Source organism: Gobio gobio, assembly GCF_949357685.1.
Source record: "Gobio gobio genome assembly, chromosome: 17".
Classification (NCBI taxonomy): Eukaryota; Metazoa; Chordata; class Actinopteri; order Cypriniformes; family Gobionidae; genus Gobio; species Gobio gobio.
The window spans coordinates 40,595,521-40,613,086 of NC_137110.1; positions in this window are offsets into that span (position 1 = coordinate 40,595,521).

A 17,566-nucleotide genomic window follows, 5' to 3' on the forward strand; every position below is an offset into this window, starting at 1 on the left:
AGCGCTGACCAATGGTTAGAAATATCAGGGGACGTCTGTACCAAGCTCAGCCAAGGTCTGGTCCTCTATGGAGCCCGATGGGTTTCAATATTCAGGATCAGATAATAGGTATGAAGAAAATAATAAAGAGACTTCTTTAAAATAAATCGGCCCATTCAAAGGCTTAGGTTGACTTGCAAAGTTTCAGAATAAAATGTCCAACATAAAAACAAGTAATCTTCACCACGAGGTTCGGCCTCAAAGATATACATCACATTTTATAGCTCATACAGAAGCACAGGGTTAAAACCCTCCCAGCATAAAAAAAATTGAATGCTCTGTTTCAAGGGGCGTGTCTGATGTGAGACTTCAATGAAAACGCCCACTGTTGTGATTGGCTGACATCTTTGCATTTGAAATGAGTATTCGATTATGTGGTGGAGGGGGCGTGGTTTAGCGAGGTCTGCAAGCGCTGCCAGAGAGAGACCTGGGGGATATAGAGAGAGACTGCATGTGGACCAGAGAGACCTTAGAGCGCAAGTTTATTTTGTTTGTGTCTGAGAGTTCTGAATAAACACGAGTCCCAGTCACGCTGACCCTGTCTTCTTTCTCCTTATTCTACGAACTTTGTAACATGTGGAACCCCTCTCGAATACTTTTACTATGTTTTTTTTTTTTACCATCACAGCCATCGAGATCAAAGTGTTGATTATAGCATTATTTTTAGATCTTTTCCCATCACATGAAAAGCTGCAGTGATGAGCAAATTGAGTAGCCTACACACACATGCAGTCTGTTGATCGCGTGAATGCTGTGATCTCATTGCAATGCGTTTTCTCTCACAAAATGCTTTCACATCAACTAACAGCAAACACGACATCGACATGAATACAGTTAGAGCTTTGTGCAGCATAACAGCGTCATTCTTTATAACAGCAGTTTGGGCAAGTGTGCAGATACACTCGCAACGTGTGATTGACAGATCCGAACATTATAAAGAGTGTTATAGTGTAATATATAATTTGGGTCATCTGACCTCACAATAAAAACGTTGTAGCCTACATCAAAACCACTTAGTAAAAAAAAGTCAACAAATTTGCGACAGCTGAAAGTAACATTTTTGACCAACCAAACGTCAGTCTCTGAGTAACATGTTCTTTATTTAATCCACAAAATAAACTTCATTCCGTAAAATAAGCATAATGAATAGGTGTGTGACGAGACGAGACACGAGATTGGGCTCACGAGAACGAGATGAGAATTTTGCACAGTATTTTTAAGACATCCTCAATGACAAAATTCATGACTGGATCTTGCAATGAATGTCATTTCAGCTCTACTTTCTGAATATTATTATATGCCTTGAAATGCAAGCACTGTAAAAAGGTTTTGCCACAAACTCAACTGACGGGCTTAGAGGTGAATCCTGTTGTACAGTATGATGAGACGCAGGTGCCAGAACTGAACTGATACGTTACTATATTTCTTCAAAAGCAGATCGTGGAGACATTTTAATAGTCCACAAAAAACAAAACGGGATATCCCACACATTCGTATTCATTTCTCGCTGTCTTTCTCTGCACTTGCTCGGCGTGTGCTCCGAGTACAGCCGTTAGCTTTATAACGAACTTTTTTTGTCAGACTTTAGCAGTTTACTGTGGCAAACCGACATATAACATACAGAACAGGGAAAACGGAGTGAAAAGGACTAAGGTTAACCAATATTTATCCTATATTTATTTGAGCTAAGTATAGTTTAAGCTAAGTTAGCAACGTAATATGTTACTCCGTTGTCGTTTGACAAAAACATAGCTAACTTAATGGTCTGGATTAACAAAAAAAAAATACTGAAATACAATCCCATCAGAACACACACTATGGAAAATTGTAACTGTTAAATGCCAAAGATAATACAACCTACACTTAAAACTCACCTCAGAGTCAGGAGAAATCCAGTCAGATGAATGCAGATCCAATTCCGACCGTTGGCGGCAAGTGAGTAAAGTGCGCAGTGATATATGGTGTTCTTCAGCAAAAAAATAGTTCCAAGCAAAGTGATGCAGAGCTCTGTACCGTCAATGACACTTTACATTTTGAGCTCCACAAATAAACTAAAAGCTTATGATTTTATTCATGATATGCAATATTCAAAATCAAAAAGGGATCATTAGACACAATGCAAAAAATATATATTTTTTCTTTTATTCCTTCTGTGCAGATATAATGGAAGGTCTTATTTCACATAAAAACTAAAAAAATTAAAAACGAGGTGGGCAGCCTACACAAAACCTGCATGGGACCAAAGGTACAAAAGTTGTTCTGGGCCCGAACGGGCTGGCCCACACTGGGCCACCATGGGATTAATGTGGGCAGTCCGCTAGAGTGGGCTGCTCACAGAGAGCCCGCGGTGGGCCCAAAGCTGTGCGGGGGTCGCCCACACTGGGCCATTTTAGGTTTGGTGTGGGCTGGCCCTAGCCCACTGTGCCCGCAAAAAGCCAGTGTAGGCCCCGCAGGGGCATGTTTGCAGGGTTCTCTCTGTATGATTTCACACAACGTCTCTTCAGACCGTAGCTACTGTAGCCTATGAATTATGAGCTTCCAACGCTGACTGAGGCAGTGTGTGACCTCCATTGAACTCCTTTCCACAAATTAAACATAAAAATACAGCTAGGCTACACATCCCAGCCTAAAACAGCTTTGATATTGGGAGACTTGCGTTTTACTTTCGTTTTCATATTTGCGAATCCCGATTGCACGTACTCTGTGCATGAGTGAGCTGAGTGTACGTTCTACAAGATAAGACATTTATTAGACTACTGATAAGAAATTTATCAGACACTATGGCTCATATGGCGCAACGAATCCTCCGCTATGGTCATGTTCTGTTTACTTCAGTGTCACATGATCTTTCAGAAATCATTCTAATACGCCGATTTAGTGCTCATGAGAAGAAACATGCAAGAAATGCAATAGCCTACAATCTTGCATTTCTTCTTATTATCAATGTTGAAAACAGTTTTGTGCAGCTTTTTTGTGTGGAAAGGCTTCTATGATGAATAGAAAGTTCAAAAGAACAACAGTTATTCGAAATAAAAATCTTTTGTAACAAAAAACAAAAATTTTGATAAAAAATGCAGCTATGCTGAGCTTAAGAGGCTTTTCAAAAACTAAACATTTTATGGAACCCAAACTTTTGAATAGTAATGTGTCCAAATGTTATTGCATGAGGTGTTTCACTTTCAAGTAAAGAAAGCAATAATTAATTTATTCGTCAACTTATTCAGTCTCAAAACTCAATTACTCCAAGAGGAGTAATAGGTCTATAAACAATCTATAAACAGATAACATTCAGTGGAGGAAAACATGGTTGTTACCATACAATTATTGCATACCAAATAAAATGAGAGAAGTGCATTTTCAAATTCTACCCATGCAATGCACTCTTATCCAAATGCTGTTTTGCTGAAACAGTATATGCACCTTATGTAAAAGTGAAGATATTTGACTTTTTGTTTCTTGTCATCACTTTTCTTGAATTATTTTAATGTTTTTTTTTGTAAAGTTGCATAAATTGTAGTTTATGCATTAAGGATGTTATATATAAAAAGTCATTAATATACTGTTAACCTTCTTATTCTTGTGGGAACAAACAATGGTTTCTTGCTCACGACACAACACGCACTACCTCCACCTTTCAGCGTAACCTACACTCACTCTCCCCCTCCAGCTTATCCTCTTTGCTCTCATCCACACTTCAACAGTGCTATTGATTTATTATTTTCTCCACTTTAACTTATTGTTTAGACAACCTTTGCCCCCCTTTCATCCAAGCCAAAATTTATTTCTGTCAGGTCCATTAAGTCAAGAACACACATGACAATAAAAATTATTTAGAATTTATTGAATTGCAATCAGTTGATGAATTCTGAATTAAATTTGTTTTTGGCGGTATGGCTCTGTTCAGGGAGTCCTCTGACCTTTCATGAGCACCATGAAATAGCAGAGAGTCAGAGGACAGCAGCAGCATTAGGGAACACTCACAAAGTTTAGGACTGGGAGAGCTTAACTATTCCCCCCAAACAAACCACACCTGGCAATCCTCTTGAGAATAAAACAAGAGGATGGAATTAGACAATTAAAATGCTTAGACATCTTAAGGAATTACGAATTAGTGGCAATATGGTTCTGTTCAGATGAGTCTCCTGACCTTTCATGAGCACCATGAAATAGCATTGAGTCAGGGGACAGCAGCAGCATTAGTGGACGCTCACATGAATTAGGACTAGGGGAGCTGAATTTAATTGTAAAGATCCAATCGATCTACGTGAAGCTAGCATGATGAATGTAAACAACTAATGATAGAGTCATTTATATATATATATGAACATATACTGAAGCTATAATATAAAATTTCTCATGCCACGATCAGAGAGCAGCACTCATAGCTTTTCTAATGGATGCTCGAGCATCGGGCCTGATAAAACGTTCATAAGCAGCTGAAGACAATCGCATGAATGGCCTTCAAATCTAGAGACAAGAGTGGAGGAAGCTGCAGTTGTAGCAGCCTCTATGCATAGAGAATGAGCCGTATAATGCTCTGAGGGAAGCTTGCAGTATGCATATCGGCAGAGACAGGAGGCAAGCCAGGCTCTGGACACATGTTTTCCCTACTCCAAGGCAAATAATGGATACTGCTGACCATCTGTGGATGACTCCTCAGGTGGCTAACATAGATGACATAAAAGCAGAGTCAGATTCAGAGATAAAACGCCGTTCATCCCCTTTCCTATCAGTTTAGGGTGCTTAGAATTATGCTGAAGTGCTAAGAACAAATTGATACATAAGAAATGTGAGGTCATGTGACCGTGTATCTTAGCAATATATCAGGATAAGGCCCCAAAACACCTCTATCAGCTTTAATAACATCAAATTCCCATAGTGCCCATAGCTTTAAGAAAAGCATTCCCAATAGTGCCTATAGCTTTAAGAAAACGCATATTTCCAAATTTCCAATAGCGACTTTAGCTTGAAGAAAGAATTTCCAATTTAATTTATTTATTTAATTTAATTTAATTTATTTCCTGAGTCTAAGGGTGAATGAGTCATCTACAAGTTGATACACCGTAAAAATAGTGGGGTGGTAATCTTTAATCAAATCTGAAAAGTAACTTCTAACTCTAAAGTTCTACTCTAAAGTTAGTTATAACTTAAGAACAAGTGTGTTTCTAATAGCACCTACAGCTTTTAAAAACAAGCATGTTTCCAAACTCTACTATAGCTACGATATCACTTTAAGACAAGCACATTTCCAACATCTATAGCTTAAGAAAAAGTAGTTTTCCAGTAGCTATATCGCTTTAAACCAAGCATGCATCAGACACTATAGCTTTAACAACAAGCGATTTCCAATATTGATTATAGCTTTAAAAATGAGCACTTCCAATATTAGTTAATAGCTTAAATATTGATTATAGCTTTAAGAACAAGCGCTTTCAATTTTAATTATAACTTTAAGAACAAGCATCCCAATAGTAGCTATAGCTTTAAGAATAAAGCACTTCCAATATTAATTATAGCTTTAATACAAGAATTTCCAATATTAACTATAGCTTTGAGAACCAGCGCTTCCAATATTAATTATAGCTTTAAGAACAAGCATTTCCAATATTAGTTAAAGCTTTAAGAACAAACATTTCCAATATTAGCTATAGCTTTAAGAACAAGCACTTTGAGTATTAATTATAGCTTTAAAAACAAGCATTTCCAATATTAGCTATAGCTTTAAGAACAAGCACTTCCAATATTAGCTAAATCTTTAAAAACAAGCATTTCAATATTAGCTAATCTTTAAGAACAAGCATTTCCATATTAGCTATAGCTTTAAGAACAAGCATTTCCAATATTAATTATAGCTGTAAGAACAAGCACTTCCGATATTATAGCTTTAAGAACAAGTACTTCAAATATTAATTATAGCTTTAACTGAATAGTCTTTTTCCTTTTCCAGGATGGTTGATGGTGAACACAGATGATAAGCGGATAAAAGGATCAATGGTTAGATTAAGTTTTATATACTGTTTATAAAATATACTGTTTTATATATAATGCTGCAAACTAAGTTGTTTCTCATAGGACACCCCATCTTTGAATTTTATATTTACAGTTTTTTACGATCGCTATGACAATTTTTTCAATACTTTTAACAATTTTCCTAAACTCTTAACACACCAACACACCTACATCACGCAATTGCCAAAACTGTTAATTTCATGCTCAAAATCATTGTAAACTAAACTCGAACATTAATTTTCAAAATACAAGAATTCACTAACACAATACACTATGTCTACCAAAACCCTAACACATGTTCATAACTAACACATGTTCATAACTTCAATCAGCTGTTTCTCAGTACCAATGGAACAAAATACAGGGCATATATTTGTCAATTCACAATATAAACAGCTGTTTACTTTGACTTTAGCCTGTAAGGTTAGGTTTAGAACAAGGTGTTATCTGATCTGACATAGTGTTAAAGAATTGGTCAATTTGGCAGTAAAAATCTATTGTTTTGGTCTTGGTTGAGCTTGTGTAAAAGAAGTAAGCATTTTATCATCAAGCATTTTAAATTTGTGTTAACTGTAGGCATTTTGTGTAAACGCAACAATAAATGTGTTAATTGTTTAGCCTACACAGACAGATGTTGTGCTAACTGTGTTAAGAGTTTAGGAAAATTGTTAAAAGTATTGAAAAATTTGTCATAGCGATTGTAAAAAAAACTGTAATGTCAGTGTTATTTTTAGAAGTAAAGGGTTCTGTTACAGGAAATCACTGCACACACTACAAATGAGAAACACAAGGCGTTTCTCAATGTCAAGGAAGGATCCTCGGAAGCCAGAATTCCGAGGATGCTACGTCATCGACGTCCGTCGAAGGACTGTTCCAATATCGAGGATCCTCGGAATTTCAACCAAGGTCTGAGTCCTTCGTTCGAAAGGATGCATACGAGTAGACTTCGCGCACTTAGCGTTCTCAAATCACCCACAATCCTATGCGCGCAGCTTTGCTATCTTGTTCAAAAAATGAAACATGTGTGAACATCTCCGAGGATCTGACCTGGACTACACACATCCAGACACAGGTGAAAAAAGCCAGGCAAAGACTGTACCACCTGCGCCAGCTGAGGAAATTCAGGGTTTCACCAGCCATCCTGAAAACTTTCTATCGAGGGGCGATAGAAAGTGTCCTGACTCAGTGCATCACAGCGTGGTACGGGAACAGCACCAGTCACGATGGCAAAGCCCTGCAAAGAGTGGTGCGCTTATCCGAGCGCATCTCAGGCTCAGCTCTCCCGTCTCTGCAGGACATCTACACCAAACGCTGCAGAGGTAGAGCTACTAAAATCATCAGAGACATTAATCACCCTGCAAACTCTCACTTCACCCTGCTGCCATCTGGTAAGCGCTTCCGTAGCCTGATGGCAAAGACTGAAAGACTCAGGAGGAGTTTCTTCCCCCAGGCCATCAGACTCCTGAACTCAGTCACGTGACTCACTTCACCCCCGCACACGCATAAACATACGGTCTTTCAACATTAACATCCACATACTGCAATTGCACTGCACTTTACTTTACGTCCCTATTGTTACTGCGTAACAACCTGTAATAAACCTTGCACATTATACTTCTTTATATATACATATTATATATTTTATGTTAACCACTTATTTTTAAGTCTACAGTTTATCTCACTTATCATCCACATATTTTTTTATATTTTTATTTTTATCTTATTTCCTATTTTTATCTTTTACTTGATTTATTTATAATTCTACTTATGTTAATACTTTTTATTCTAACTTTATTCTATTTCTATTTTAATTTCTTGTAACTGTTATTTGCACTGTCCATGGAGCGGACCTGTTTACATTTCACTGCCAGTTGTATATTGTGTATATAACTGTGTATGTGACAAATAAAACTCTTGAATCTTGAATCTTGAATCTTGAAAATACAAATTATCGGACGTTGGCAGAGTCGGAGCGTTAACGGGGCAATATGCTTTCAAGTGTAAGTATTTACGTTACCAAACATTTGTTATAACCGTAGTAAATATAAGTAAAGTTTAACTTGTAAATGCCAGTACAAATTACAACCGTATACAAATGACGTTATTGATAACGGACGCTAACGGACCTTTTCACTGACGTAATGAGGCTGACGTGCACTTGCTAGCCTGTTCCATTTGCCTGTTCTCCGAATGCTTAAGAGGAGCCTCGCCTAGCCTCTGAAGGAAGTGACTTGGAAGGATCAGTCCTGCAGAGGAAGGATCCTTGACATTGAGAAACACCTACAGTGTCTCTCTAATAGAGATAATGTGATAGATAAGTAAAATTGCATTGTAGATAGTAAATGGATAAAGTGTTATAAACTACCGACCATATAGAGCTTAATAGTTTCATTTTTATTTTCAAAATGAGCAGCCGAACAGCCTTTGGCCTCAAGACAGCAAAAGTGGTTTGTGGAAAATCCCAGGATTTCCTTTTATGAGGCATCAAGCAGGTCAATTTTTAAAGCTACACTGTGTAACTTTTTTAGTTTATTCTTAGCTAAAAACACTTAGGTCTTTCAAAAAAAAATATGTGCTCATTAATGTATATTTACTTCTTTCAAGTAATAAAGTATTCTCGTAAGTTTATAATATGCCATTTAAAATACATACGGGTAGGGGTTTGAATGCAGGTCGCCATGTTGCCCCTCCATCTTGAAAGTACATTAGCCAAAGAGGGACATACCCGTAAATTCAAGCTTCGCCTTTGGCGTTTTTACACTTTATGGCACTGTTCAAAATTCCCTGCCTCGCGCATGTGCGCGTCAACTTGTTCAGACCAGAGCCATAGAGACCGGTTCAGACGTGTCTGGTGCATGCGCAGAGAGTTTTCATATCAGCAGCGTCCAGAGTTATACGGAGTTTTCCTGGCTTGTTGATTCCTCAAAAGTCTGTTTTTCCTTGTGTGGTATTTCTGTGGGTTAATAACTCCGTAAGGAATAATAGTTATTGTCATTGTAGATGTGTTTCAGAGTGTGTCATTGTGTAAGTTTATTCAGTTGATGTCACCTCAGAAGTATTTTTGTGTCAACATACAATAGGGTCATGTTCACCTATTTGAATAATCATTCAGTTATTTTGTTATCAACAATGTTTATTCGTTTATAGAAAATATTTGCTTGTAATGTATGTTGATGGAAATATGTATCAGGTCTGATCGGCATATTAACAATTGTTATACAGAGCGCACTGCAGTGTTAAAGCTGCGCACACACTTCTGTAACCCGACACCGCTTGTTAGCAGCAGTGGCAGCTCCGCTCCTTTTAATGCAGCATTTAGCGCCTATATAGAGTCTGGGAAACTACGTCATTGCGCATTGCATTATGGGTAGTCGCCGCCATGTTTTAGGACACGCTCAGAAGCGTACAATGATAACAAAGGTGAATCACCTGAGGAAAAAACGACTGTATTTACTTTAATACTTTTTAAGAACTCTTGCTTGCACTCACTTATAATAAATGGACTAATATTTGAATCTCTTACGTACATGAGCGCTCAGTCGTGCGGCCAGGATACTGCACATATTCATCACGTTTCATACAATCAGAAATCAGACGGCCGCCTTCTATCGCACCACACATTGGTTTGTCTTTTGCAGTTTATTTTTTAATAGCCTAACTAAAAAGTCTGTATCTGATATTTAACATAATAAATATACTTATAGCTTGATCTCAGCCAGTGGATAATTTATTCAATCAACATAGCCTATATCATATCGCCCTAATTCCTTAACGTTAAAGCATTAAAGGATAACAGATTATGGCTCGTAATGCAGCTTTGAGATGGTTTGTATTTGAAAGCGCTTTAGCCTACAGTACTAAAAAGTTTTACTGGACTTAAATGGAACAAGTACAATATTTCCATCTACTGAGAGAAGCTGAACAATGAAGCATTTCCAGACGCGTTTCATGCATTATTTATGGTGTGAGCACATTCAAGCGGTTCAGAAAATATTAATCTGTAATATATCTGTTATAAATAATAAATACAAATGATAAAGACACATTTTGGCTAAGTTGTTTATTTCCGAGTGTTATGCTGCCTTCACGTGCTCTCGGAATTATTGTAAATAAGAGTTTCCTAGGTAAAAATTGCACGTGAACGCGCTCCACCTTCGAAATATGAACGAGATGAGTTCATACTTCATAATCACGACTTTAGAAGTGGGAATTGTCAAATTTACGATAGCACGTGAAGGCAGCATTACTTTCACTTACTTTTGTTATTTCCAAGCTGGTAAACTGAAATATTGCGCATGATTTGAGATATGTTTTCCACGCAGGTTGTAAGAGCGGCTATGGCAGTTCATAACACAGCAAGCGTTCACCATTCTAATGTGTTTTTAACTGTATAATACAAGTTTTAAAGTCTACCTCCACTACTACTCATTCTCTAATGTAGTGTCTGTGTCCTAAAGTCCGCGAATGCATTGCGTTGCTGACGTCACGTTCCCATTCTCTATATGGTACAATAAGCTCTGGTTTACGGTTACATTATACAAATGTAACTTATAAGTATAGTTATACAGTTCTTAACTGTGTATCTTCTGTCATGTCATTATCATGTATTTTACCATCCTTATTTGTTCTCTCACAGAAACCACATTTATGTACATATCCACGCAAACCTGTTTATGCCTTGCAATTGGATGACTGAATAAACATTACTATCATCAAAGTTCACTCTGGATTAGCTGCAGTTCTTTCTAGCCGAATAATTAGGCCAGTTGAGTTCCAACCATCCCACTGCGCACAGAATATCCCACAGACACCAGGTGTTTCTCAATGTCAAGGATCCTTCCTCTGCAGGACTGATCCTTCCAAGTCACTTCCTTCAGAGGCTAGGCGAGGCTCCTCTTAAGCATTCGGAGAACAGGCAAATGGAACAGGCTAGCAAGTGCACGTCAGCCTCATTACGTCAGTGAAAAGGTCCGTTAGCGTCCGTTATCAATAACGTCATTTGTATACGGTTGTAATTTGTACTGGCATTTACAAGTTAAACTTTACTTATATTTACTACGGTTATAACAAATGTTTGGTAACGTAAATACTTACACTTGAAAGCATATTGCCCCGTTAACGCTCCGACTCTGCCAACGTCCGATCATTTGTATTTTTTGAACAAGATAGCAAAGCTGCGCGCATAGGATTGTGGGTGATTTGAGAACGCTAAGTGCGCGAAGTCTACTCGTATGCATCCTTTCCTGTATATGGCATATTTTTCGAACGAAGGACTCAGACCTTGGTTGAAATTCCGAGGATCCTCGACATTGGAACAGTCCTTCGACGGACGTCGATGACGTAGCATCCTCGGAATTCTGGCTTCCGAGGATCCTTCCTTGATATTGAGAAACGCCTACTGTGTTGAATGTGGACAAGGTCGAACTGGAAGCCATGTTAATCTTGGACTAAATCGGCCTCCGTAGGAGTTGAAACGAAATCAGAATTGAGAGGAACAGAAACTAAAATTCACTGGATGGTCATATACCTTTTCACCGCTAGATGGGGGAAAATATCACACAGTGTAGCTTTAACATTTATTCTGAATTTCTAGCAGTGATAAGAATAACAGCATAAGCAAAGGGTGAACCAACTCCAAAATGCAAAGGAGATACTGCACATCCCAGCATAAACGTTTCCGATAAATTATGTTAAATTTAATTTAATAATATAAGATGAATTCAATTTTAATAATCAAGAAGAATATCTAATCAGTTCAATTAATAAAACTTTTATACAACTTTTAAAAAAAACACTTCTAATAACAGGGCCCTATGAAATGTTTAATTTTTAATGTTTTAATACTAATTTATTATCATAAAAGGAGGTAATTAAGGCTATTCTTATAAAACTTAAAAAATATTTTGGCCCCACTTTATATTAGGTGGCCTTAACTACTATGAACTTACATCAAAAAATAAGTACAATGCATGTACTTACTGTGTTCATATCGTGTTGCAAAACACCTTTGCTGATATTGAGGTGCAGGTAAAGTTATGGACAGGGGTGGTGGTATGGGTAAGTTTAAGGGTAGGGTTAGGTGTAAGGGAAGTGTAAAACACTTTACACAGAGGTAACTTTCAGTAGGCATAGCAGTGTCTCATTTGAAATATCTTTATTCAATCTTATTAAAATGAAGGAAATTAATATTGTATTTAGACAAATTGTTTAAAAGTATAAAGTGGAAACAAAAGCAAGTATGTGTCCAATAAAAGTATAGGCGTACACAATAAAGCAAATCTGGTTACACATTTGTCTTTACTTAATTAATCACTGACAATGATTAATCATATGCATTTTAACTATACTTATTTTATTTTACAAAAACGTTTTATTTCATTTTAGATATTAAACTGAATAATGAGAAAACTAAACTTACTATTTTAAAATTAAAATTAAACATTTCTGGTTCTGAATAATTGATTAAAAAGGAGATACATTTTCATCATTCATCTTATCAATATTGTACTTGAAAAAAATCACAACCTTTCTGTACCATTGAGAACACATATTCTATTTGAATTAATGCAAAGCAAATTCAGTTTCAACAACGAAGAGACAATTATGTACCTTAAAAATTAACAATAATTACAAAAATTGTCATAATCATCTCAGAAAAATCAACTTAGAGGCAGTCAGCTGGTTCTGATTCTTCTCTCACACCTCTTTCAGCAGAATCCCATAAGGACGAATGGACTTCTCCACGATCTCCTTCTCTTTAGCAGCAGAGGTGCCTTCAGGAATCTCAATCAGCCAGTAGTCCTGTCTTTGGCACACTTTCCTCATCACTGGATTGATCCTGTTCTGCATCAGGACTCTGTATCTCTTCCCGGTCTTTTCGGATGTAAATACCTTGCTGTAGCCAGAAGCCTGATCTATGTCATATGTTGAATAGATTTCTCTCCCGTAGAGTTGTCTTTCTTTTCTATTACCTGCTGTGTAATGGCATTTGACGATACCTTTAGCACCCTCAACGCTGGTTCCATGATAGGAGACGGGCCACTCACCAGCCACTGAGTGACTCCTCCATCCATCCGTGCCCAGCCAGTCGTTTCCATCAGGGTACTTGTTCAGGACTTTGAGAGCAAAGCGGTACCATCCACATGGACGTGTATATGGCTCATTACTCCGCATGCATACAGACTTGTCACTTAGATGTCTGAAATCATAATCAAAGTGAGGTTCGAAGAATCCATCCATGTCCACAAACATCTCATTGCGTAAACCCATGTACTGTGTGCTCCCCACATCACCTCTGGCACCAAAGTTTCAGCAGCTCTTGACCCAATATGGCAGCAGCGATAAAATTGTATATATCAAGTTCAGGATCAGACTTTAGTGATCCCTTTGATCCAGTGTAAGGCTTCAGAGTAGAACCTGTGAGAACCGAGAGGGCCTCCAGAACAACTTCTCTGTCTATCTTAGACATGGTTCAGGAAGGCTGCACACAATGGAATAAGTTCTGAAATGGAAGAGTTCTTCTATTTATATGGACAGAAAAAGAGGATGTCTAAAATTTGCATCAAAACAGGTCAAACACGTTTCAAATTAATGTTTTTTTTTTTCCAGGCAGATCAAAACATAGATAGATGGAGTCCCTGCAAACATGCATAAAATGCAAACACACCAAAATAAAATCTATTTATTTATATTTATCTAATTAAGAAATAAAATAGGTGTGAGACATTTAATATTCTGACTTCAAACACTGACATACGTAACTGTATATTTGTGTGTGTAACAATGTTCAAGTTCAGGGACGAAGGAGGCAGGAATTACAAGGAGCTACTGGGTAAACACAGCCCGATCTGCCGGCAATCTGATTTCGCTCTGCAGCTCAGACTGGAAACCTCTACATCTTTTTATCCTGCTTCTGTTACAATCTCGCGGAACCCAATCACAAACCAGCTTATCCACCTGGCACGCTATTGGCGGATTTAACACAATGATGGATAGAGAAGCAATGGATCGTTGGTCTGATTCGTTGAAGGACTATCCAATTGCGTACGGAGTCAATTGAACTATGCCAGTTGATCACGCCTCTTGTGCAGTAGAAAATACAGAGCAGACTCCCCAGACCAATGCTCAATCTTAAAGGTCCTGTTCTTCGTGATCCCATTTTTCAAACTTTAGTTAGTGTGTAATGTTGCTGTTAGAGCATAAATAATACCTGTAAAATTATAAAGCTCAAAGTTCAATGCCAAGCGAGATATTTTATTTAACAGAAGTTCCCTTTCAAAGCCTACAGCGAACGGCCGGTTTGGACTACATCCTGGTATTTCCTGCTTTAATTACGTCAGTAGAACAGTTTGTTGTCTAACCTCCGCCCACAAGAATACGCGAAAAAGGGGGCATGGTCTTGTTGCTCCCTCGTGGAGAAGAGGGAGTGTTGCGTTCGGTTCGGTTGCGTTTGTCGCCATCAGACGCTGTTATTTTCATCCCGGAGTCAAATAACCTTTGTTTGGCCTTCAGGGGCTGTAGTTTGAGTGCGTTCATCTCCCCGTTATGGTAAGAGGAGTGACCTTCTCGGGCAACGTGTGCTAAGCTGCTGTCGAATCACAACACGGGAACCGCTGGCACAATCAGAACTCGATACGTATTTCTGAAGGAGGGACTTCATAGAACGAGGAAATTCTCAGGCCGTTTTGAGGACAGTGAAAACAGCAGTATACAGATAAGTAAATTGTGTGAAATTTGTGTGAAATACACATGAAACATGAACACATGTTATATTGCACACTGTAAACACAATCAAAGCTTCAAAAAAACACGAAAAACGGGACCTTTAAAATATTGAGCTTGGTCTAGTGATAGCCAGACAAGCAAGGAGCGTCAGGAACAGACGTTTCACACCGCAAGCGTGAGCAGCGTAACATCGTCGTCGCTGCAGATGTAGTATTCACACTGAAAGCGTTTGTACAGCATCACAGCAGTGGCTTTAAAGCTACATATAAGTGAGCATTTCTTTATAAAGACAACTGTATTTGTTTTTAGATGTTGGTAATTTATAAACTTAATAGTCTTGAAAGTTTGTTAACATGGGGAGGTGTAAGCTACAACATTCGTGTGTAAATGGTAAACCACAAATACAAACAAGAAAACAGCTCAGATCATGTTGTTGCAAGTCATACTTCAATATATTTACAAGACAGCAAACTCTGCAGGTTAAAAAAAAAAAACACACACTCGGGTCTGATTTGGTTAGTGCTAGAGCCTATATAGGTTACCTGTCTGTATATTACATAATAAACTAAAAGAAAGTTTATCATATTTTCTGGCTAGTTTACTTTATTGTTTTTTTATAATACATCATACTTTCACCCAAACTGAATAATTAAAAACAAATTTAAATGGGTAAATCTTCTATAAATATTTTGTATTCTTTATTTTCTTTTCTGACATAGCCTACTCCAGTTCTTGTTAAAACACAATATACATGCCTATTATGTGCTTTTTGAGCACTTTTTTGTGTGAAATCATACTTATTTTTTCCATCAAAAGTGTGCTCTCTCTTTAATCGAGTATGTATGCACATGGCCTCTCATACCACTGCTATGCTGATGACACTCAGCTCTACCTTTCATTCCAACCAGACGACCCCACAGTAGCTGGAATAATCTCCAGCTGTCTGGCGGACATCTCAGCATGGATGAAAAAACATCACCTGCAGCTCAACCTGGCAAAGACTGAACTGCTCGTCTTCCCGGCCAATCTGACAATACAACATGACTTCGCCATCCAGCTAGGTTAATCTCTGATCACCCCTACAGGGTCGGTCTGAAACAATGGCGTAATCTTTGACGACCAGCTGTCCTTCAAAGACCACATTTCAAAGACAGCTCGCTCATGCAGGTTTGCGCTCCACAACATCACGAAGATCAGACCTTTTCTAACAGAACATGCAACCTAGCTTCTTGTCCAGGCCCTGCTGCAATGCGCTTCTGGCTGGACTTCCATCATGTGCGATCAAAGCGCTCCAAATGATCCAGAATGCAGCAGCACGTCTTATCTTCAACGAACCCAGAAGGGCCCATGTCACCCCACTCTTCATCTCTCTGCACTGGCTACCACTCGCTGCTCGCATCAAGTTCAAATTGCTTACGCTCGCTTACAGATCCACCACGAGCTCAGCTCCCGCATACTTTGACTCGCTCCTACAAGTCTACACCCCCACCAGAAGCCTTCGCTCAGCTAAGGAGCAATGGCTTGTGGTACCATCACAGAGAGGCAGAAAATCCCTCTCCAGAACATTCACATTCACCGTTCCCTGCTGGTGGAACGATCTTCCCACTTATTTTCCTTCTATATTCCTCTACTTCTTCCCTGCCCTAGTGTGTGATGCTCTGTGCAATGTCCAAAACTTAGTACTTCAGGCACTTTCTGTGTTTCGCTGCCTCCTCATGACGGATCGCTTCCTGTACTCCTCAGTTGTAAGTCGCTTTGGATAATAGCGTCTGCTAAATGCATAAATGTAAATGTATGGATGTTTTTGTATGTGTTCTCAGCTTCATATTGTTCTTACCAGTGCTAGATCCCTCACAAACAAGATGGATTAATTGAAGCTACAGGTAGCAATGAACATGATCGTTAAGGACAGCTGCATATTACTAATTACAAAGAGCTGGATTCATGCATTTATTTTCAGACATGGCTATTGAGCTAGCAGGCCAGACAGTATATCAATATGATAGGACCAGAGAATGTGGTAAAGGCCAAGGAGGGGGTGGAAGAGTTGAACCATTTCTTTGCCCGTTTTGAGGTGGAGTCTTCTGAGGCAGCCACATTACACTCAACAGCTCACATTAATCACATCTTCATTGTCGAGGCGCAAGAGGTGAGGCGCACACTGAGGGTGGTGGATCCGAGGAATGCTCCAGGACCCAATGGGTCACAGGATGGGTTCTGAAGGACCAGCATAGTGGGGGTCTTTACTAAGATCTTTAACCAGTCTCTATCCCGGTCCACCATTCCACATTAAATCCTCAATTATAGTTCCAGTGCAAAAAAGCCTACTGTTAGCAGCCTTACTGCAGAGTGTCATTGACATGCATTATAATGAAGTGTTTTGAGAAACTGGTCCAGAGTCATGTTACCTGCCTTCAACACACATTCAACACTCCCGGTTTGCATACAGAGCAAATCAATCTACAGAGGACGCCATAGCCACAGCTCTTCACATTGCTCTGATCCATCTGTTAGATCCATCTGTTAGGCTGCTCTTTCTGGATTTTAAGTTTGGTACATACTTCGCAAGAACACAATAATTTGTTTGTTTTCTCGAGGTGACAAGAACAAGAAAAAAGTTCCTTCTGGCAGGACATTCCATACTTCACGAGAAAAGCAAGTGGCGAACTTCCAGGGAGTCCTCAGAGGCCCCGCCCACTGCAGCATGCATTTAAATTTCTGACCAATCACAATAGTTCTCGGACACCCACAAGAAAAAAGTTCTGCTCAGATGATGTGTTGAGAGCAAGCTGCA